Source organism: Eucalyptus grandis, chromosome 11, assembly GCF_016545825.1.
Source record: "Eucalyptus grandis isolate ANBG69807.140 chromosome 11, ASM1654582v1, whole genome shotgun sequence".
In the NCBI taxonomy this organism is placed as follows: Eukaryota; Viridiplantae; Streptophyta; class Magnoliopsida; order Myrtales; family Myrtaceae; genus Eucalyptus; species Eucalyptus grandis.
In genome coordinates this window covers 8,759,706-8,785,323 of record NC_052622.1, presented here as the reverse complement: position 1 = coordinate 8,785,323, position 25,618 = coordinate 8,759,706, and the positions used below count along the sequence as shown (strand labels likewise).

At 41.1% G+C, this 25,618-nt stretch overlaps 1 long non-coding RNA gene across 1 annotated transcript; it reads right to left on the bottom strand.

Annotated features, from left to right (window-relative positions):
- Positions 1-21,599: 21,599 nt before the first annotated feature.
- On the bottom strand, positions 21,600-23,117 carry LOC108955899. The gene is made up of 3 exons (XR_001982061.2): positions 22,918-23,117; positions 22,158-22,308; positions 21,600-21,928 (listed from the first exon to the last, which is right to left on the bottom strand). It is a non-coding gene; the product is annotated as an uncharacterized LOC108955899 (long non-coding RNA).
- Positions 23,118-25,618: the final 2,501 nt, after the last annotated feature.

Here is a 25,618-nt window from a genome sequence, read left to right as displayed (position 1 = left end):
TGCTTGACAGCTAATTGTACGATGTTGGAAAGATTCTGCCACGTAATTTTCCATCAAATTGTTTAACTTAGATGCTGTCTTTTTCGTCTACCCCTGTCATATATCAATGAGCTAAGGTGGATGTCATGTTCTGATCTTTAAAGGGCAACATCAACAATAATTTTGGATCGGAGAGATGAATTGACAAAAATATAATAAATATAATTACACTTCACACACACATAATATATGTAGCCAATACAAAGATGTTATTAAATAAGATTGAACTCATGGGATACCGATTCCATAGTATGTGCTTCCAATTCATGCCATAAGTGTTGATTTCTCATTTTGGGATCAAATCCAATGTTGATGACTTCATGTCAACGAGGAAGATGGGATTAATGGGAGATGGAAAGTGGAGATTGAAGAATAGGAGAGAGGCTCAAGAAGCCGAGACACAGACCAGGGTCCGCGCGCACCTGGGATTAGGCCTGGCACATGCGGGAGTGGCCAGAACCTTTTCTAGTTTCTATTATTAGCCACAAAATTGTCTATCCTAAAGTTTGAACTTTCTCTATATCCCAAGTAGCTCTTAACCAAGGTTTTTCACCACTTCAGTCCAAAAATCATCGTGATCAATTCAGTTTTTGGCCTGGGTGCTTTATTAAACGACAATTTTGAGATTGTCTTGTTAACATATGGTTTAAAAGAATTCCAGTTGGGAGCAATTCATTCATCAAAAGCAACTCCAGCAAGGTGGTTAACTTTATAGAGATCTTCGTTTGACCCGTTCCGATCGATAATACTCCTGATGACCCTTCCAAAACCTGACTTATTGAACCTTTGCTAAGTAAACTTTAGGGTGTCAAGTACCAAGGGTTATCGCACAATTGGCCTTCGAAGGGATTTTTATCTAGGAAGAGTGAACGGCCAAAAATGCGTTTGTCTGAGTTGATATATTGGTTTGATCTGTTAGACCTAAAATACATCCGCATATGCAAAAGATCATAATACATTAGATCTTAGTTCATCGATTGCACAATAATTTATTTTTATCAAAAGAGCAAACGAGATTGTATGGTCTTGTCCACCATAAAATATATACAAATTGTCACACCCGAACCCCGAGTATGCAAAACATCCCACAACGGTCATTAGCTGCGACATCCCAAGACACGCACTAACCCATTCTTTTTATTTTTCAATTAAACGCAAGCGAAAGCATTTAATATAAACATCACCTAGTCAATCATAACAAATTGGGATAGTATAAAGCAAACATTTTGAGAAGTAGCACTTTCTTTTATAAACTGTTAACCCTAGGAAGTTTAATGAGTATACATTTCTATGGCCACTTCCTACCGACCATCTCAAAAACCTATAGGGTTAGATTTAACCTAACTTCTCTAATGCAGAGACCAACCAAAAGTGGTGCCACACGCACCCACGTCTTGGTCCAACGAGGCCCCAAAGCATACGTGACGGTTCTCCATACTATGGGCCTAAAAATATTTAAACAATGACGGAGTGGGATATAAATCTCAATGAGTTAATAGCCTAAGCCTGGATTATGACACAAATTCATCTTAGAAGCAGCCTAAACATACAACAGCATACAATCTTACCTCACCTTGGTACACTCCTGCATATTAAAACATCACATATGCCAACACCGATGCAACAAGCATAATTAATAATCAGAACACATAACTCTCATGCACCAAGCATCTACACGGGTCCAAATTATAAGGCAAAACCCATTTTGACCTGTTTCATATTGTGCCTCATAGTTTTATCATGTGCAATGCATTGTAATCATTCACACGTATTCCAATTATTACAACCTCTCAGGCCATAGCCAACACACGAGTCGGTGGCCTTTCGACATGACTTGGCATCTTCTTGCTTTATCGGGTACGGCATCATCTAGAACCCCCGTTTATATAGCATTCCATAAGGAGCATTGGTCCGGTCTCAACCGCGATTTGGCATCCGGACCCCACCGGGCATCTAATAAACATCGAGCATCGTCTCCAAACTCCCGTTAGGTGATGGGTTCAATTAAGTGATCACATAAGCATGCCAATACTCAAGCCAATTTTTATCTACTGTCAATTAGCCTAGTGTAAAAAAGTTCATGCTTAAATAACGAATCTCCAAAAAATTTTACATTTACAATTCCGATAAAATAATTGCATGTGATCACATGCTTAAAATCAGCATGTCAAATTTTGTACACTTTCATTTTAAAATCCTGTTTCCCATTTAGTACATAAAATACAGCATTCAAACATGACAACTCAAAGTTTGCCATCTTCTTTTTAAATAAACCTTCTTTGAAAATTGCGTTTAAACTCATGATTTGGGTAATTAATAACATGGCATTACAAGCTCTAGACAATTATAATTATGCATAATTTCACACAATAAATCAAGCATAAAATTAAATTTTCACGGCTAATATGTTATTAATTCCCACTAATTGCGATTAATTAGCGCTAAACGTGATTAATTAAGCCCACATCGATTAATTAAAATAACTATGATTAATTAAGACTAATCACAATTAATTAATCTAACTACGATTAATTAAACTAACTATGATTAATTAAACTAATTGCATTTAATTAATTAATTAAGATTACTTAAGTAATTACGATTAATTAACCTAACCAAGGTTACTTAAAGTAACTACAGTTAATTAACCTAACCATGGTTACTTTAAACTAACTATGGTTACTTAGGCCTTGTTTAGTAACTGGCCAAATAGTAAAAATTTATATTCTTTTGTTCTTGGGAGTAATTTTGGACCAAAATCGTGTTTGATAAAATCTTTGTTCGTGGGAAAAAATTAATGTGGGTTTCACGCAATCGATCGGATCATATAGATATCCCTTCAACACAACATAGGTCATCGAAAGGATTCTACCTTTTTGTTCTTGGAAGTAAATTTGGAACAGAATCAAGAATAACAAAGAAGTTGATTTTTGTTCTCGGGAATAATTCTAGAATCAAGCCCATATTTTCTCCTTTTATTTTATTGTTTTCTTGTTCTTCTTCCCTTTTCTTCTTTTTCATTTACTACCACCGCCGCAGTTGCCGTTCACCATTGTTTGCTGTCTACCGTCCACCGCCCACCATCGCTGGTTGCCAGCAATCGGTTCAGCGAGCTTGCCGAAGGCAAGCCTAGCCACCGGCTAGGCGGGCCTCACCTAGCCCTGCCGAGGCTCGGTCGAGCCTCACCCACTGTTGATGAGGCTTGGCCAACAAGGGCCGACCTACGCTTCGGTGAGGTCGTTAGCCCTCGTCTAGTCGATCGCCGATCATCCCAAGGTTGACAGTCGGCCACTTGAAGAAGAAGAATAGGAGAAAGAAAGGAAAAAAAAAAAAGAAAAAAAGAAGGAAAAAAGTAATAAAATTATTTTAAAATTAAGAGAAAATGATTTGGAGTAGAAATTTTGAGCACGGTATCAAACACGATTCTATTCCGGGAATTGAAATTTTGAACAGCTTACCAAATGGCTTAAAATGCTTTTAGAAATTATTTTAGGAACAAAATAAAAAGAATCATATCGATTAGAAATTGTTCTGAATAGAAGCGTTACCAAATGCACTCTTAAAATAATCGTCCTTATTTAAGACAAATCTCACTTAGCCATAATCTAATGCTACCCCTAAACGCAATTAACTTCCTAGTCAAGGATTATGAGTTAACTTATCATTTTTACGGTGACAATGAGCTCACGGCGACAACGCGTGATGTCATTGAGGATATGGTGTTCCCAACTCTAATGGGGACACGAATGGCAACGGTTTGGCTCTTGATGCCCACGGCCACCAAGGGTGGTTCGGGGGTGGCTTGCGGCGTGGAGACGGCATGATGAATGGCGAACATGGTGTGGATAGACGACAAGTGAGGAACAGCCAAAGGTGGGCGAAAATGGAGGAAATGGAGATGAAGAAGAAGAAAATAGGGGAGGGGCTACAGTCACTTGAGGAGAAAAACGAGGGGAAAAGAGAGAGAGAGAGATTTCAATATATATATATATATATATATATATATTTTTATTTATTTATTTATTTATGATGACCCAAGAACCGCCGAAAGGCGACAGCTGGCGATGCAAACTTGGGGCGATGCTAGTGCATGACTCACCACCACGACACCGCACTTAAGACCACTAGCGACCACATTGGGATTCAAACTCCTCCCTTTTCGTGAGAGGGAGGGAGTTTGAGCCAACACGGCCACCACATGGTGGTGAGATTTCAAGATTTTCATCATTAGAAAATCTACAAAATCCCCTAAAACCCTCTCCTCATTTCCTTTACTTCATTTGTCCTCTAGCCCATAAATGTAAGGGCATTTTGGACATTTTACACACTTTTTGTCCAAACTTTTCAATTTTACTAATGTGACTATTTGCTTGAATTGGGCTTAGTGGCTTGGTTTGGCTCAGTTGGACCTCCTTGGCCGGTCCACTTGGGTGTGAGGCCCAACGGCCCTCATTTGGCCTAGCTTCTCTTCCCGACATTCAATTCTCAATTGATTAACCATTTTTCGAAACTTTTATGCTTGCCGATAAATTAATGGACGAATGAGGTGATGTCCAATAATTAATCTTGACATCCTCAAAATTTCGACACCCAAAATTGATTATAATTTTGTGGTTAAAATCAACTAAATGTGACTTTAGTACGAACTAAACTATTGGGTGGTTTTTAGGGATTTTCGCTCGATTGACCTGTGGTTAATAATTTTCGATTCACATTTGTACATATTTGAATCATGAACGACCCTTGGTTGTCATGTGAGAGTTTAATTACATACCTTGAGTATAAGATCAATAGAAAATCGGTTTATCATCATTCGACACGAGTATCGTAATCGTGCAGATCACCTATGAACCGATTACGTATTTCCGTCGAATCAATTTATATCTATTCACTAATTGACTTATAACTATATAATATTGACCATTGTTGATCCTTATGGTCGAGCAATCGATCTTTGATCGAATTATTGGTCTTTCGCGTTTTAACCATTTATGGCCTCGCCCAGTAGATTAGGCTTTCGAGTTTTAACCATTTACGGTCTCGCCCAGTAGATTAATTAACTCATGATGATTAGTTCATAGTAAATTAACTGTCAGTACATTGACGAGATAATCATTTTATATATTCTGAACGAGACCAAATTTCAGGATATCACACAAATTTTGTCGATCATAACATATTAGCTTATGAGACACAAGGGTGGTGTATCTCTCTCTTGGACTGATTAAATTAATTGAATCATGTGTTAAATGAAGAATTTTTCATCCAAGGAAAACCATTAAAACAAGGTTTGCAAAAATTGGTAGATCTCTACCCTACTAAATGATTTTCATTCTTATAAGCATGCACTCTCATCTTAGGATCATCTCGATGTATTGTGTAGCTCTTTATAATCTGATGGGCCAAAAAAAAACATTGTGTTCCTCTCAATTTCATATAATTACCAATGTAAATTTATATATAAACTCTCTCTCTCCCCCCCTCCCCCTCCCTCCATGCCTATGTCATTTATCATGTAAATACCCACCCCTATAGAAAGGTAGGAAGATCCTAGCTAGGATTAATTTATATAGGTACCCCTTAATGCTTTCCTAGACGGTAGTCCATAGGCAATTCGATATTGATCTGAATGTTAGTGTGCTTTCAGTTTATGTGAGATCCACATATGACTCTCGTGGTACTTAAATACATGGTTGCCTAGTAATGTAGTTTGATATTCCCAAAAAAAAAAACAAATCACACATATTTTTTGGATGTGGCTATAACATTGATGTACTTTTTTAGGTCGGGCATTTTCGATGAGCATGTATAGATTTCGCCAAATAAGATTCCAAGTAAATTCACAAAATCATAAAGCTAATGTCCAAAGCTAGAAGAGGTAGGCAAAAGGAGCTATTTTAGCCTATCTTTAGGTTGATTATTTAATCCAAGTCCTATTCATCACTAAAAGAAGATACTATAGGTTGACGTCCATGTCGATAAATAATACCAATACTCAATTCCAAATTTATTTTACTAAAAAATCTAGCTTTTCACATTTGTTTATTATGTGTTAGGCCATATCATTAGTTGAGTACTCTTGTGTGACTTTCGATAATAAGATATAATAAGTGATTGAAAGACTACATCTAATACATTCAAGATGATATATTCCAATGAATCTAGAAAAGGAACACGTCACCAAAACAAAAAATAAGACGTCATAAAAAGAAGAAGACAAGATCTTACCTTGAAAGATCTTGCCCTAATCAGAGATAATTGGTGATGTGGACAAATTTGTCCCATCAAAAAAGCCATATTGCTTTAAGCATGTCACTACATATAACATATAGACAAATTTCAATTGATTCATATGTGTAACATCAAAGGATAACTTCAACGGTGGAGGCGTGGTGGAGAAATAAGACCAACAATAATTCAATTAAAGTTAGAACACTTGATGTTCGTTGAATTTTTTATTTTGTATACAATTTTTGTCGCATCATGGGAGAAGGTGCAACCACCTTTGTCCCTCCTTTTATTCTTTTCTTTTTTCTTTTTGCCTATTGTAGTTTGAGATTTGTATTTCAACTTGCTTTCATTTCACAAGATATGTTGAAATTATACCAGGCTATTCAGAGATTTATTGATGAGAACTAGTAAAAAACTTGACTATTTTACTCCGAGGCCAACCATCTTAGTCATATGAAAAAGGTAAGTCACCAATATCATATATGGTCTTGTCCATCATAAATCATGGTAAAATTGGTTGAAACTAAAAATTTCGCACCCCACTCATTTTAGCTCACCTCGACTCAATAATTTAACAAGGTATATTTTTTCTAGTTTTCTTCACCATATGCTTGACTTGGAGGATGATTGATGATAATTATTTTCTTTATGTGGGGGACTTGTGGGTGAGTGCTTGGGATGTCATGACTCGATAGTTTAGCAGATTGGATTGGTTTGGGGAAATCTTCAATGGTCGGTCTAGATGAGCGATTTCTCAAAATTGCAAGCTTCTACAAGCTCAAAGCTAACGATTTGATTCTAGAACGGTGAAACAAATGAAATGCGCCACTCATCCACTCAAGTTGGCAAGGGAATTTTGATACTAGAAATTTGGGTATGAGTCGAGATAGTTTTATACATGTTTAAAATTATATTTTTCTGGTTTAATCGAGTTATAAGTGTATATAAACTTTTGATGGATTGTAGAAACCCTAATCCTTTAAAGTTCTTGATTTATGTTGGAAATTGTGTCATTTGGATGAAAAAAAGCCCTGTCATCCCCTTATTCTAGTTGAAGTTGGGATGTGACAAGAGCTAAGAGATTTTCTCAGCAGGGCAACAAGAATAGGAAAATTACTTTTCAACATGGATAAATATGACCCTAAAGTTTGACATATACTTTTTACATCAAATCCATAGTTACGTTGTTTCAGTCCATAACTCCTGTTTGTGTGAAATATCGACTTTTCACTTAGTTAATACATAGCAAAAAATGTTCACGGATAGAGTGTGTTTAAAAGTTATATCCTTCAGTGAAAGGAGGTTGTGTCATCCCCCTATTCTAGTCTCTATTCTTGAAAATTGACCTTAGTTGGATGGAACTCTTTTTAATCATATCTCTAATTAGTAGGTCACATAACCACAAACATCATCATGATCTAATTTTAGTTAGGATATGCATGTTGGTGATTCCCATACCTTGTGGCGTATGGGTTATAAGTTACATTGGAGAAAATTATTACCAGTTGACGATATTGGCTCATAAAATGTGCTTAAATAGGTACTCATATTTCGAATAGCATAGCTATTAATTAAATCCATGATATTTCTATTCCTGATCAAGCATCAGCCCTGAATATGGGCATCTTTTCCTCCATTAGTGGATGGAAAAACCTTTTGCTGCGATCAATCTTTTACCTGGCGGATTACAAACATATAGCTGATTGTATTGGGTTTCTTCTTCCCTCTGAAACCCTAAATTTTCTCCTCTCATTTATTTATTTCTTGAGTAATCTTTAACTTAAACAACGAGGGGAAAATCCCATGGGCTTTTTGTGATTTCTTTTAAGCCTTGGCCCACCGCTCGCTATAAGCTGTTGACCACACATATTTCTGCTTTGGTAGAGTCAACTTCAAGATAAACGCACTAATGTATTTATGATTGTATGTATATATAAATTTCTCATATTGCATCTCTTTTGCGCAACCTAATCTTCATCTTGTTCTTATTTATATAATTAGTAGCTAATTCTCTTTCACATTTTCATTCAGGTAAATTGTTGTCACAATTTCAGTAATTCAAACTCCATTCAATCAAATTTGTGTGTATCTAGTATTCAATATAATCAAATTCCTCAAGATAATATAGTCAATTGTATACTAAACCTCATGACATACATAATTAGCAAAAAGGCTAGAAAAAAGTTCCTTAGCTAATTTAATGGCCCTTGTTGAATTATAAGGACGTGACATCCTTGAAAGAAGGATCAGAAGCTAAGTTTAATTACCACATTTTAGCATAATTAACACATTAAGTAATCAGTAAGTCTTTCTTAATCCGTTGTTTTTTAGCTGACTGCGAGCACAATTTGATGGTCACACTATCTGACAAATGGCCAAGTACTATGCAGTCAAAACTTTGGATTTCTAATAGTAGAAAGACTTTTCCTAATGAATAGGGTAGCCTCCATTTTGCCCACCTTTGAATTAGGACAAACTTCAAAAATAGAGACTCCTTCATATGATTATTTTCTTTCTTTTAATTATAGCAGTGGCAGCACATTATGAATCATGTTATGATTTGTTAACATCGATTTTTCAATTTGCCGATGTTCTCACTAAACCTATCGATAGCATTGGTGTTTGGGATCCCTTTGGTTTAAAAAGAAAAAAAATACGAAAATAAAGAAAGAAAGCAATCGTTCTACCATGGTTGGGGGATTCCTCATGACTTGGCACCTTAGAACCACACAACAAACCCTAAACACTAGGATAATGATACATTTTCTTTAAATATCCAGTGTGGATTTATCTATAATTTATTGGGGCTGGACAGCCAATGAAGTATCGACACATGGCATTCTCTGGTGGGCGCTAAAGGGATTTTCTCTTTAATATCCTACATCAATAAATTGAAAGATTATGAAGTCAACTTTCTTTCAATTAGCTTGTCGATTATGGAAATCATGTTGCAATGACCACATTGCCACTATTTTTGCATTGAAATTACAGTTTTGCTTGTAATGGGACGCCATTTCTTTAATGCATTCAAAATGTGGATTTCATTTGCCACTTCATCAGCTATTCAAAGCGCGTGCTTTTGGATTTAAGCAAAATTGATCATATTAAGCCTGCTTTAGAGAATATGACTCAATATTCAAAGCGCTAAATCCAGATATGTTACTAGAGAAACTAGTACTTGAAAAAGCCATAAATTTTTCAATAGGTCATCTCGCTATTCTTAGCCCTCACTTGTGAATTCAACCAAAATGCTAAATACTAATTAATCACTATTTACCCCCATGATAAGAAGCACCGAAACTCTCTAGAAGCTTTCGTGTTGTTTCAGACAATTCGGCACATGTCCGATACTCTCCGACACTCTCTAATACTCTTCGATATTTGACCAACACGTGTCAAAAAATCTGACACTTGATTGACTTTTTCAATACTCTCCGACACTCGAGTTCAGAATCCCGGCTCAGAATCCCGGCATATAAGTTTGGAATTCTTACACATGATTCCGATATGCATGGGTCAATGTTTAAAATTTTCAATAAATGAATGGTCAAAATATAAATATGTAAAATCCTTTACCAAAAATATATATGTGTAAAAAATAATAAAAATAATAAAAGAGAAAAAATTAATACTTTTTCTCTCCGACTCTCATTTCTATGACACACAATTTACCCCAAGTTTATTTGTTTGTTTGTTTGTTTGTTTTTTGTTTTTTTATAGTTTTTTGTTTTATCTTTTCTTCAAACATGCTTCAACCAACAAGTCCAGAACATGTATTGTTTATTTTTCTTCTCTTCAAGTTTTATGGATTATTAGAATAGAGTTGAATATGTTAAATTGAAATAATAAATTATATTAACAAATGGTTGATTAACGTTTTTAGCGTAAATTCATTCTAAACTCTCTTTTTTTATTATCTATTTATTTGTGAATTTGAATCAAATTATTGTGATTAAAATAATTATAAAAATGATAATTTATCATGTATATATATAAAATTATACATTTAATATAAAACGTGTCACAACATGTTGTGTCACATGTCACGTGATCGGTATCGGTGCGACTTAGCTCTCATGCTGGGAGATGTTTTGGTTCATATTTTATATGAATGTTGTCTCAAACGAGGAATGAGATACGCCACGCAATGCTTGAGCAAGGTGTGCCATGTCCTTTTATCCATGATGTTATTTCGATTGTACAATTTGTGTGATGATCTCTCAAACTGTGAAGGGCAGACTGGAGTTGAAATCAGTGTCGAGTGAGGTTGCTAGGATATCATGTACCTGGATGACCCGCTTTTGACGGACTCTTAATGTCAGCTTCCTCGGTCACCAACATTTCGGTTTGGGACGATACTCGGCACGGTCCACTCCGATCCGATGGGCCAACGGCCACCAATTATATTGGTCGGGCGGTCCGAAAAGACTTTTAATTGAGAGACCATTTTAGATCCAATCAAAGCCCAGGCATAGCCCAAATTTTGGTGGGTCTCTCGGCAACCTCACGTGTCATTAATACTGCACGGTCCAAATTTGTATTGTCCCATGGGCCTAGGACAGGCCCAAGTCTCCATTCTCAACCTAAAAGCATTTTTTTCTTTTTTTGAGCTAATGAACTGGGAAATTTAAAAGGCATTCGTCAATGCAATTCGTTATATTTGAATTCAATGCATATGAAGTCCGCTTGTATAAAAAAAAATTTAACATTTTTGGAAAATATTTCCAAAAAATATATTCTAAGTAATCATTATTCATGGGAATGGTAATATTTTCAATATCCATTTGAAATTTAAAAGATGAACTAGAAATTATTTTTTGTTGCTTAAAAATAAAAACTTGATTCCTAGTCGTTGGGGATCTTGATTGTAGGAGCCGGGGCTTCTTGAGCCTAGTGTCACGGGCCGATTGATCAACTCTCGATTCACCCGTGCGGCCTTAAGGTTTTACCCCTAAGCAGCCTTTCACACTCGACTCACAACGAACTTCTAGAGAGAGAAACACTTGATGAGAGAGAAGTTCTGGATTTTCATATATGTTGTGAATGAGAATACAATGAGGGAGGACACCCTTTTATATACAAATATAAAGCAAACCCCAGCCGTAGATCTCCCTTAGATCTAATGGTGGAGATTGCACCTCCCCATCTACCAACCACCGGCATTTATAGCCAACTACCAGCTACTCGCATTTATATCGTATGCGTACAAATACAGTACCACCCACCCCTAGGAGAATACTTTACATCTCGGGAACATAGGTCGAGGTTCGTCACGTATCACGCCCGTGCCATGGAACCCTCTTGGACATGCTAACTTTCGGGCCGTGACATTCTCCCCCACCTAATCGGGCGACGCCCTCGTCGCGTCTTCGGCATGAAAGGCTTCGATTTCTTTCTTGAACTGCCAAAGATTCTCCTCGGGCTCCCAACTGGCCTCGCTCTCCGGAAGACCCTTCCATCGGATCATATACTCACGCTTGGGCGCACAATACCGTTTCCGTATGACTCGATCCGCCAAGATGCTCTCGACTTCTCGATCATATGAGGTTTTGGCCCCGAGCGGTGCCCGTTGTGACTCCCCTCGATCCGGGTCTTCCTCATCAACTTGGAAAGGTTTGAGCATACTTACATGGAAAACCGGATGTACCTTCAGCTTTGGTGGTAGCTCCAGCTTGTATGCGACCTTTCCGACCCGTTGTAGCACTCGAAATGGCCCATCGTAGCGACGGATCAACCCTTTGTGTACGTCCTTGTATCGAAGAACCACGTGCAGCTTGGCCAACACTTGGTCTCCAACTTGGAACTCCACGTGCCGTCGCTTCTTGTCTGCCCATTTCTTCATGCCTTTGGAGGCTTTATGTAGACACGCTCGAAACAAGTCCGCCTCTTCTTGCATGTTCTTAGCGAACTTGTACGCGGGCGGGCTACTCCCCCGGTAACTCGAAGCAATTGTGCTCGGGGTGTTCGGTTGTTGCCCCGTTGCAACCTCGAACGGACTATGGCCGGTGGATTCACTCCGCTGCAAGTTGTAGGAGAACTGGGCTACGCCAATTAGCTTTGCCCAATTCGGTTGCGTCGTGCTCACGTAGTGCCGGAGGTAGATCTCAAAGAGTGCATTGACCCGCTCCGTATGACCGTCGGTTTGGGGATGCAGACTCGTTGACATGTTCAGCTCCGACCCCAGCAACTTGAACAACTCGGACTAGAAACGTCCCGTGAAGCGGGGATCCCGATCACTCACGATCATCCTTGGCACTCCCCAGTACTTCACCACATGCTTCATGAACAGCTTGGCCGCCTCCTCGGCCGGGCAATCCTTTGTTGCAGGCACAAAGGTTGCATACTTTGAAAACCGGTCAACCACCACCATCAACGTCCGACACCCTTCGGACTTTGGTAGGTTGACCCGATGAAGTCCATGGAAATGCTTTCCCATGGACGAGTTGGGACGGGAAGTGGCTCCAAAGAAACTCCGGCGACAAATCGTTGCTCCAACTTGTCTTGTTGGCAAACCGTGACAAGTCTTCACATATGCCTCCACGTCGTCGCGCATTTGTGGCCAAAAGTACCGATCTTCGATGAGGGCCAGCGTGCAGTGGATCCCTAGATGACTCGCCCACTTTGAGTCGTGGCACTCGCGCAAGATCTCTTTTCTTAGCTTTCCATAGAAAGGCACATACAACCGCCTTCCCTTAGTGTAGAGGAGCTCGTCCTCATACCAAAACTGTCGGGTCTTACCTTCCTTAGCGTACCCGATGAGAACTTGGGCTCTTGGATCATGCTCCAGCCCTTCTTTGATGCGGTCGACCCAAGGGCAGCTTGGTCAACTCATCGTGTGGCTCATCAGCTCTGTCCTTCAACTCAACGCGTCTGCCACAGAGTTAGCCTTCCCCGGCTTGTACTCCAGCGCGTAGTCGAACTCCGTTAGGAAGTCTTGCCATCGGGCTTGTTTCGGACTCAACTTCTTTTGGGTCTGAAAGTAGCTCGTGGCCACGTTGTCCGTCTTCACGACGAACTTTGACCCCAGGAGATAGTGTCTCCACGTCCGGAGGCAATGGACCACCGCGGTCATCTCCTTCTCTTGAACGGTATACCGTCGTTCGGTATCGTTCAGCTTTCGAGACTCGAACGCCACCGAATGGCCATCTTGCATGAGGACACCTCCTATGGCATGGTCCGATGCGTCGGTCTCCACCTCATACGGCTTGGTGTGGTCGGGCAATGCCAACACTGGCTCCTCGGTCATGGCGGTCTTCAGTCAGTCGAAGGCTCTTTGGCATCGATCCGTCCACTCCCACGCCCTCTCTTTCTTTAATAGGTCCGTGAGTGGTACAGTGATGCTCGAGTAGCTCCGGATGAACCGTCGGTAGTAGTTGGTGAGGCCCAAGAACGACTTCAACCCTGGCACTTTTGTCGGCGGCTCCCATTCAACGATCAACTGAATCTTGGCCTTGTCCATGCGCACACGTCCACCTCTGACGATGTGCCCCAGGAACGGAACTTCCTTTTGGGCGAAGGCACACTTCTCGCGCTTGACGAATAGCTCGTTCTCGCGCAAGACTTGGAAGACTTGCCTTAGATGTTCGACATGCTCTCCCAACGTTCGGCTATAAATCACAATATCGTCTAGGTAAACCACTACAAACCTATCTAGGAAAGGGTGGAGTACCTTGTTCATCATTGTGCAGAAGGTGGCCGGAGCGTTGGTCAAGCCGAATGGCATTACCGGGAACTCGTAGGATCCATACCGCGTCACGCAGGCGGTCTTTGGCTCGTCCCCTTCAGCGATCCGAACTTGGTAGTAGCCCGATCGAAGATCTAGCTTGGTGAACCACTGAGCTCCCCCAAGTTGATCAAAGAGATCCGCAATGAGCGGGATCGGATACTTGTTCTTCACGGTCAGCTTGTTCAACGCTCGGTAGTCAATGCACATCCGGAGTGACCCATCGTGCTTCTTTTGGAACAGGACCGGCGCACCGAATGGAGCTTTGGACAGCCGTATATAACCCGCATCGAGCAGCTCCTTGAGTTGCCTCCTCAGCTCTTCCAACTCGAGTGGCGCCATACGGTAAGGCGCCATGGCAGGCGGTCGAGCGTCAGGCACAAGCTCGATCCGGTGATCTACCTCCCTCTTGGGTGGCAGCTTCTTCGGCAGCTCCGAAGGCATGACATCCTTGAACGAGTTGAGGACATGGGTTGCTTCCGCCGAGACCTCATTCCCTTCACCCTTGTCGCCCTCAATCTTCAAGGCTGCCAGGAAGGTCACCTCTCCTTTCCTTGCTCCTTTGGTGAGTCGTATGGCCGAGATCATCTTCCGATCACGATGAACCGGAATTACGCATTGACTACTCTTGTCCAACACGCATATACACTCCGCAAAGGGAACTACAACAGCATGGATCATATCTAGAAATTTAATTCTAATGACAATATCGTAGTCGTCAAGTGGAATTACCTCTAGAGTCTCCTTGCCTCTCCATGACCCGAGTCGTAGCTCCACGTCCCTTGCAACCCCGATCACAGGGACTTCCTTTGAGTCCGTGGTCTTGAGCCAACTGGCTCCCTTCTCAACCCGTAGGGTAAGTTTCTTCGCGGCCTCCTCCGAGATGAAGATGTCGGATGCTCCCGTGTCCACGAGCGCACTCATCGTGGTCACTCCGATCTTCACGTTCTCGAACATCAAGCCCTTAGGCTCTTTCGCCTTCTTAGCCTTGATCGTGCTAAGGAGTCGCAGCGATCCCAACCGCGTTTCCTCCCTAGGCTCGTCCTCTTTGCAAAGAGCAGCCAGCTTGGCCTTGTTCGGGCAATCCCGCGCCATGTGCAGACCATCGCAAAAGAAATAGCTATACGAGCGTACCTTCCTTTGTCCACCTCCGTTTTGTCCCATATTAGCCCGGTGAGGGTGAGGACCATTCGGTGGTCTAGCTCCAGTCGGGCGATTATTGAATCTACCCCGATCTCCCCCACCAATGCCTTTGTCCCTTGGATGGGTGTCCGGTCAGGAAGTGGAAAGCGACGCCTTGTACTCCACGAGCGACTCGGCTACGGTCATGGCCGTAGTGAGATCTCCCACATTGTACCGCTTTAACTCCTGCTTCGTCCATGGCTTGAGACCGCCCATGAACTGGTGAAACGCTTCGACTTCATTCATCGAGGGGATTTGGAGTAGCAACTCCGAGAACCGCTTAATGTAGTCGCGCACATCGCCCTTCTGCTCGAGACGCTTCAGCTCGTCACGAGCTTCCTCCTCCGCATAAGCGGGAAAGTAGTTCCGTCGGAACTCTTCAACGAAGCCTACCCAGGTCGCGATAGGATTCCCGCACCTATCATCCGACCGACGACGCCACCACAACAAGCACTATCCGCTAAGTACATAAATGCAGTGTTTACCCGTGTTTGGTTGTCGTTGATTCCCATGGCTTGGAAGTACCGCTCCATGTACCACAGAAAGTTGTCCACGTCTTTGGCCACCCGCGAGCCTCGGAATTCCTTTGGCTTCGGCGTGTCCACCCGTGGACCTTGCACCGTGATGACACCGTTCACGCGTGCAGCTTGTGCTTCAGCAAGCTTACCTGTAAGCTCCACTATCTCCGCGCGCATGGCCGCCATTGCAGCCTCCAAGGGTTCGTACCGTTGTGTTAGTTCTTCCTGTAGGGTCCCCAGCAACTCATGGCAGAGTTCTCCCATGCCGATCTTGAGCTCTTGCACTTCCGCAACCAGCTCCTCTCTTCTGGCGTCAACTCCGTCCACGGTCTGGGTCAGGTCATCGACCGATCCTTGGACATCGGAGACGAACAACTCTAGCTTCGCCATCTGTTGTGCAAGATCTCACATAGGCTCTTTTGAACCACCACGGGTCTTCTTCCCTCGGACACCGCCCTTCTCGGCGTTTCGCCCACGATCAGTGCCGTCATCACCCAGGACCAACGCCTCATCAGATCGTGGATCAGCCATTGCACTTGCGCTTGGATCGCAAATCAGCTCTGATACCACTTGTCACGGGCCGATCGATCAACTCCCGTGCGGCCTTAAGGTTTTACCCCTAAGCAGCCTTTCACACTCGACTCACAACGAACTTCTAGAGAGAGAAACACTTGATGAGAGAGAAGCTCTGAATTTTCATATATGTTGTGAATGAGAATACAATGAGGGAGGACACCCCTTTATATACAAGTATAAGGCAAACTCCAGCCGTAGATCTCCCTTAGATCTAACGGTGGAGATTGCACCTCCCCATCTACCAACCACCGGCATTTATAGCCAACTACCAGCTACTTGCATTTATATCGTATGCGTACAAATACAGTACCACCCGCCCCTAGGAGAATACTTTACATCTCGGGAACATAGGTCGAGGTTTGTCACGTGTCACGCCCGTGCCATGGAACCCTCTTGGACATGCTAACTTTCGGGCCGTGACACTAGCCACCGAGAACTCAAGCACAGTGTTGAAGACCCAGGCCCGAGCATCACTGACTTGGGCAAGAGAGCTAGGAGTGCCAGCAAGGGGACTGGTACGGACTTAACCCAGCCTTTGTGGACCCAAGCCGGAGCTCCAGTGGCTTAGGGGTGGGAGACGAATACTCCTGTAAAATCACAAAGTAAATCCTTCTCCTCTCTCTATCTCACTCTTCAACCCTCTCCCCAAAATCCTGCTCTTTCGTCTGCATCACGATTCTCAACCTCTGTCTTAGCTAACACTATCGAGATCCGTCGCCTCTCCGTCATGCCCATCGATGAGTTCCCTCCCTCCACATTTGTCCCCACAGGGCCCCCGTCTCTCTATATCCCTCTCTCTCTTTCTCCATATGAAACCCTCTGTTGTCTTTGCTTGAGCACATCGCCGTCGAGCTCGTTGCATGCAGCGGAACTCTGTGAGGCGTTGAGCTCTACCTCTACCTGCAATGCCACTGGTCTAGATTTGGAGGTGTGCCTTTAGATTAATAAGCTCGACAACATCCATGGTCATGGAGAGCGTTGAGCTTCCAAATCTAGCGCCATGCTTTAGGTATGACAGTGTGGCTAGTCCATCGCCATGAGGCTCAATGATGAGGTCGATATTCCAACTGCCATGGACGTGCCACCAAGATGGGCGACCACTGGGAGCTCGAAAAACAAAAAAGCAAAGCAAAGGCATAGTGGTTGGGCTCGGCTTGGACGCATGGAAATACATATCATACTAAAGGGACGATAGACAGTGGCACATCTTGGATGGCATGTCTTGGATGCATAGCAGTGGTCGGCCTGGACACGGTATCGGCAACTCTGCTGGTGCGTACGATTGGCGCAGGCATGTTTGGTCGGCTTCAAGGTGTCTGTGAATGCAGAGGAGGAAGATAGAGAAAAAAGAAAAGAGGGCTAGGTGCTCTGCTAGGGTTTGGTGGTATTTACATTAAGTGTAGTGAGGACTGGAATTGAATGGGCGTGTGGTGATCTAAAGATAGAGAAGACAGGTGGAATCCACCGTATGGATAACCACAGTATGGATAACTGATTTGCATCCGTGGAACGGAGCCCGGCCGTGTTCCTCATTGCAATGGGGAGCAGGCAATGCCACTGCAGGTCGATGACATTATTATCTTAAGGACGAAGGAAGGAATGTAAATCAGACATTTTTTGCACATGACATATACCGATATTTCACTACGTTTACTGTTGAATACATCAGACAAAAAGAACATTAAAGTTCCATTCTACGTGTTGATCCCAGGCGACATTAAAATAAAAGCAGAGGTTAGAGGAGAAAAATCACATATCTTGTTACGTTTCCACAATTTCCCCATTCCCTGAGTTAGGTATTATAATCCTTTCTATCTCACCCTCTAATTAGATTTCAGCGTCTGCTGCTCACTAGCTCATGCCGTTTGATTTAGTGTTTCGATATATAGTGAGCAAAATACTCACATCGCTCCACAGCCAGATTAAGAAGTCAATTTGCGGTTCGTATGTTTGCACAAAAACACTCGTCAAGGTCATTGAAGTTCCACCATGCAGAAGTTCCTCGTGGTTTGTTTGGGAAGGAGAGAAGTGGGGAAATGAAAGGGTGTGAAGAGTGGGCTAAAGAATTGAGTTTCTGTGAGTGAAGAGAAATTTTCACTTTAAAGATTTCTGGTTTTCTTTGCCAAAAGCTCCACTTAGAGGAATAGTTTCTGAGGATCATTTTATTTACATGCAGGGCATGTGAATGAGTCGCTGCTACATGCTCAATTGGTTTGATTCCATAGTAGGAAAATAGATTAAATGTGCCACTCATCCATTTAGTTGACATAGCATGTTGCAGTACGCATTTATCACCATGAAATTTCAAAGAAAGTCTAAGAACTTCAATTATTAGATGAAGGTGTTATTTAACTCAAAATACTTTGATACTCATTTTCAAGTGTAGGTTAGACTTTGCTCTAAAACTAAAGTGGGAGAATATATAACCGAGGAGGCAAATAAGGTCTTGGAAGATTTGGAATTAGAAGTTTTTGTTCTAATATAATGTGAAATTTGGTGGGACTCCATCCAAGTAGAAAAAGTTTAAGCTATTTGAGAAAGACAGGGTTTTATTTAGATAACTTGACAATCACCATTAAAATAAGCAACAAGAAAGCAATTGTAGAATGAACGAAATACACCAAGGCGAATCTATGATTATTTATTGCAATCATAAATAATATCAAATAATATCAAATAATCAACTGAAATTAGTTACTGGAGGATGTGTCGCGTCCTCACATTTTGCTGTCGTCGAGTCGTCAGTCATTTGATCTCCAACACCATTTGGAGGCTGAATAGCTGAGGTCCCACTCACCTTTCCATCGTCTTCCAAGTCATCCAATAGGTGCATCCCAACTCCCCACAAATAAATGTAAGCGAGAATAAGCCAGAATGTCAAACGACGGATAGGACGAAGATGACTTTGAAGGAAGGGAGAGTACAACATCACTGTAGCACCTGAGACAATTAGGAAAAAAACGAGCCCAGATAAAATATGGTGTTAGCAAGCCAAGAGAGTTTGCCAATGGTCAAGATGACGCCAGTTAAGAAAGCGATCGACATTGCCAGGAGTGCAATTGTTAACAGTAGCCTTGAGTGCCGCAATGCAGCCAACGCAGCTTTGAAGTCGTGTCCCTCCACATAGATGAGGTTGATGACCATGGTCATTGAGCAGAACATCACGATGGTGTTGCAAATTGCGAAGGCCTGCAACAATCTCTTGTCCAGCATGGTAGCCCTGCCCTGGCCATCTTTCGAGGCCATGTCCGAGCCATTAAATTCTCCAGGAACTGCGAATCCAGCTGTGCAAGTCTCAGTGGACACAAGCATCGCCACCAGCAGATGGGTATTAACCACATCCTTCAGGTCATTTATGGTGTATGAAAACGCCTCATCTCAAGCTTCTGGCCTAAGTAAGTCTCCACCTACAGCTGCAGTTTTATCAATTGTGGAAGATAGCAACACCACATCTTTGTGATCGGGACCATATAGGAAGGAAAAAAAAAAACAAATTGTTACCACGTCGATAACGGGAAAGAATTTTGGAGTACTCATTTAAGGGGAAACTTATACTTCTTAAGATTCAGTGTCCACTCCTTTTAAAGAATTAACACTAGAGCGCAAATTCTTTTTAGATAAAAGAAAAATGCAAGAATTAAATGTATATTGTTTGTCGTGTCATAGGTTGACTTTGTGATACATAGATTATGACATATATAGAGTGGTCAAAATTTGCCACATTGACCCTTGGATTTTTGAGAAAATATCAAGATATATAATTTATCTATGCATTTGTCGGAGATATTTAACTTGTTTCCACCTGCGGACATATTCATGCCCACAAGTTTTAACTAGCTCCTAGAAAGACTATAGTGGACATTTGCAGAACATTAATCCTATAAGAGTCTCGGCCATCCTCGAAAATCGATCAATGCTTCAACAATGCTATTAACTGAGGGACATAATGATTTGAATATGAGATCTGTGCTTAATCAAGGTATTAGTCTATGGAAATTTCCAGCACGTCAATAAATAAAGTAGTGACTATTCATGTTACCTATCTTCCGAGCAATGGTAAGAGCACTCAAGCTTTCGTGATCGACACGGGCGGGATTAATTCTTTTATCCAGCACAAGAGGAATCAAAGCAGCAGGTTGTGAATACTTCGCTGCCACGAAAGCTCGATATCGTGTATCGAAAGACCAATTTTTGTGGGTTTGTGGGCCCCAATCATGAGAATATATATTATGTGTCAATCATACAACCAACGTAGCTAGATAACTAATCAAATTGCTTGCTTAATATGTGCGCTCTATTCGGCTTTTAAATTTAAATTTCAAAACTCTCCCTCTTTATTGGTTCATTGCACCATGCGTTATTGTCGTGTGGGACAATCTCCTTCCCGTGCGGTTGGTGTGGGGCTAGCCGTGGCATCATCCAATCGGCAAGCAGTCACTGCGTGACCCGATTGAAGCCCTTCTTTCTTCTCTTCGATAAGAAGTAAAATGAAGAAATCGAGCCAAAATAATTAAAATTAAGATAGGAATAGGGGAAATCACAAATGGGACAAAAGACAATGAACATGAATTTCATAGGGAATGACTCCCGTCCTCGAATGTTCAAGCATGAGCAGGATGATCTTGGGAATATAAGGACAGAAATTTTAATAACTTCAAGACAAACAGGAATAATCCACCTGCATATGTATCATCATTTGCCTCCAGAAAACCACATACTTTGGAAAAAAAAAGACTTGCACCTATTATCAAGTTGAGGATAATCAAGATCAAGATATTATTGATTTTTTTCTTAAAAGAAATTGTTTGATTCATGGAAAAAAATTAGTTTTTTCATCGCATGATTCGATGAATAATTTGGAACCTATGTCGAATTGGTTAGATTGATTCAATTGCGATAAAGTAATCTACTATCACTATTATGACTCTCATCTTTCAGCTTCATACTTCTATCTATTCTATCATTAATTAACTCATGAAGTGTCAGTTGATCAATAGTGACTTAATTTGAGAACTCGAATTTTGTGCTTAAAAGATACACCTCATCTTAGTGAAAGGAACTTTTGCCTCAGCTACTAATTTGGAGAGAACCTTTATTTAATGCATGAGGACGAACTAATTCAATTACATCCGATGAAATTAATCAACTCAGGTATTGGAACACCTCACAGTATAATATAAGATTTGCCATTAATTTCCATTCAAATAATCATCATTCTTTTCTAATCTCTATCGATTGCCTACAGTTCTATAGTCTTTTCAGCTTGTCAAATTTTTAGATTGATTGATGATGATACATATCTTAAAACAGGGAAAAAATCAATTGTCTACTTTGCATTTCAGATAACGTCTTACTTTTGATTTTCCGCTTTTACGTTTATTTTTCTAATTTTGCAAATTTGAAAATACATAAGTATGGGCTGCTTTCACAACTTTTACATTGTTCAAGGGACTATAATAATTCTCAGAGCGTGGAATCGAATAGTGCAGTACGAGCCCGCTAGAGTGAGCAGGTGCGTGGGGTTCGCGTGGGAGCCAGGCTTCGAAGGGGAGAGTTGGTGGTTTGAGCTTTCGCTTCTGAAGAAGAGAGCAGCGGAATTGCTGGGGTAATCAAGAGCATCGTGGGTGACTTCATTTCTTCGGAGAATTCGAGTTACTCTCTGCAGATTATAACTTCCAAAAATCAATGTTCGCTCTTATTCTCATATATATAATGGGAATGTTGACAATTGACAGTGGGTTTATTAAAACCAACCACTGTCGATTTGTCAAAAGCAACAACACATCTTTGTGAACAAGGGCGCTGTATAAATCCATAATTTATTACAATGTCTAGATTCTAGAAAGTGCAGACGAAATAATGAAATTTACCAACGTGAAATTACCAACCCGTTCGGCAAATAAAGCTTGTGTCTTCAGTTGACAGATTCTTACAATTTTCACTGTGAACATGCAAGGTTTTCTCTTTTGGGTGGACTTAGAATTCAAATTAAGTCGCAACAAAATCCAGATGACCGGCATTTTCAGGGCAATCAAGAAGCTGTGGCAAAGCAGAAAAAGCAGTTACAAAATGCAGGCCCAATTAGCTAATCCAACGAATTAGAAGTGCACGAAAAGAACATTTATCAAGCTAAACGCACTTGCAAAAAATAGTATGTGATTGCGAGCAGGCAATTTGAATATTCGAAGGATCCACAAAACAGCAAAGTTATAATGTTGTTTAGTAAGCAGCAAAGTCATAATGCTGGAGGATCCTCAAAACAGATCAATCCCAGGAGACGAGAAAACCATGGCCAAAACCCAGATCTAACACCTACTTATGGGTGCTCCGGAAATTCCGAATATCTTCCTTTCTTCCTATTAATTTTGTCTTTTTCCCTGTTCCTGCTCAAATCAGGAGCTTCCCAGCAAAACCAGCAGAGATCCAAGTCAACACCCTCTCACGCATCCCCCCAAAATGCACATCAACTAGCGAAGAAGCAGATCTAGACCAGCTCATTCAAAAGTTACCCACAACGTCCAAACGACAGAACTCAAAGAAAAGCTGTGGAAGCAGCACAGTCAAACCGCAGATTTCGGATGAACCATGGTAACACACGAAGAGCATCAAAGAACAGAAGCAATGAATCAAGAGATCAAAGAACGAAACCTGAAGGAAAAAGCAGGGCAGGACTTGAAAAGCAAAATGTGGCGTTGGGACTGGAGTGTGACGCTGCTGATGCTGATGCTCTGGAGTGGAAGGTCTGATAGTTAAAGGACTTAAAATGGGTTTACTTGTGCCGGGGACACCGAGTGGAGTGAAGTAAACAAAGATGGGGTGTCTCTTTATCATCAAACTGTGAGATGGGGAAAGCTCAACTCACGTACTTTTTGGCCTAAGAAAGAGCAGGAGAGAGAGAGAGCAGGTACATAAAAATGTCACTTTGATATATAAAATATAGATTTATTATATATTATATAAATATATATTTATATATCGACAGCCCACGACTGGTGGGCCCAAATCTCACTGTGCTGTACGGCCGAAGGCCCAAACAATTTGCCCCGAACATGCACATCATAAACCATCCAGGCCACATTGACTAACGGGTCACTATTTATTAAAAGATATAAACAAATTAAGGCAGAGAAAACATGGCCTCTGAAAATAATTTTATTAAAGGTGAAGCATGTGATGTTCGCTGAAAACCGGGCACCAATTAAGGCTAGCATCTTAAATTAACCATAATCTCAGCTTTGACTTTTTCCAGACAATTTCTGTCTTGTTATGGGAGAAGGTGCAACTCACCCTTGTCTCTCCTTTTTCTTTTTCTATTTTTTTTTTTAGCTCTTAGCATTGGGGATTTGTATTTTCTCACATGAAAATTGGTTTTAATTTCATGAGGCATGCCACAACTTGACAACCGTAGCGCTAGTCATTCATAGATTCATTCATCACGTGAATCAAGCATGTGCTCTTACGAAAGACTATAAACTTTTTTTCTATGTGTGGAAAATGTAGGTTATCAAAACCATATGTGCTCCTAAATACTAATATGTGGTTCTTGTCCATCATGGAACATTGTGAAAGGGGTTGAGGTTTTTTCTTGTGAAATGGACTAAAAGTTCAAGCCCCACTCGTTTTAGGTCCCCTCGGCTCAATTTTTCCTCCATATAATTTAATGTGGAACTAAGCATCAAGACATTGATAGATGATCAATCTTATATTTGTCGTACTTGTATCGCCAACTTTATAGTTGTAACATTATTAATTGGGAGATCTACTAAGTAGCATCACTTTTCATCCTAGGCCTAGGCTGGGATGAAAGGGTGAGGGCGAGGGCTTGAGGTTGGCTATCATGAGGCCTAGCGATGCTTGGTAGAGGAAAAAGGAAAAAGAAAGAAAAAAGAAAAAAAGAAAAGAAAAGTGGGAAAAAAACAAGAAGAGAAGAAGCGAAAGAAAAAAAATAGGAAAAAATGAAAAGAAAAAAAAATTGAAAAAAAAATTAAAATATTATTAAAAATTATCTACATCAGCGTCGGCCATATTATATAGGATAAAGAATGTCTATATTAGCAATTTTAGGCCAAACTTGACCAGATTGACTTAATTGTATGAAAAGATTTAGAATTCAATTGACAAAATTAAAAAAATTATGACCGAATTGAAAAATGTTCAATCGGTTTAAGATTTTTTAGCCAATTTTTTCCCTCCTATTGTCATTTCCCTTATATTTATTTGACAAAGAAGGAGCTGGAATACTTTCGTTAAAATAAAAAATAAGAAACGAAACGAAAGAAAGAGAGCACAAGTACCACCATAGCTTAAGGATTCTCCACATCCTGGCGCCTTAGAACCACACATCAAACCCCAACCACTAGGATAATGATGATGCATTTTCTTTGAAACTATGCTGCGTGGATTAATCTGTAACTTAGAGTGTCTGGATGACCAATGAAACATTGACACATGGCGTTCTCCGGTGGGCTAACCCTCTCCCCGGAATCCAGCTCGCTCATCTCTATCGCCCAAGGTGCTGAGTCCTCTATCTTAGCTTCCACTGTCTGGCGCCATCCGTGCCCGGTGACGACGCCGATGAGTTCCCTCCCTCAACCTTTGTCCCCACGGCCTCCCGTCTCCCTATATCCCTCCCTTTTCTCTTTGTTAAACCCTTTTGTTGTCTTTGTTTGAGCACGACGTCGCTGTCAAGCTTGTTGCGCGGCGGAACTCGATGCGGCATTGAGCTCTACCTCGGACTGCAATGCCGCTGGTCTAGATTTGGAAATGTGCCTTTAGATTAAGAGGCTCGTCAACATCCGTGGTCACGGAGGGCATCAAGCTTCCAAATCTAGCGCCATGCTTTAAGTATGATAGTGAGGCTGGTCCACTGCCAGGAGCCTCATAAGCAACAACACATCTTTGTGAACAAGTATGCTGTATAAATCTGTTATTTATTAATATGTTTAGATTTTAGTAGGGCCAGCAAAATGGGTTCCAGCCTATTTTGCGACTTGGATTTAATGAGCTAAACACTTCGTTTGGGTTTGCTTCTGCTCAATGCTTCGTCAATAATTTCAGTGAGGAGTCGAGCGTCAAGAAATTGATAGATGATTAATTTTGGAGGAAAATTATTAAAAAAAGTCTCAAATCTATTATATTTGTGCCAATTCAATCATAAACATTTTGCATATGTTTTGATTTAGTCCTATTGTCTATAAAAGTCTAATATGGGATACTTAGTCAGCATTAGCCGTTTTACGTGGCATAACCAGCACTGACGTGATCTGACGTGATCGTAGACTCGACTTTGCTCTAATATTAAAATACGAGAACATATGATAGATGAGGCATATACGACATGAGAAAGTTT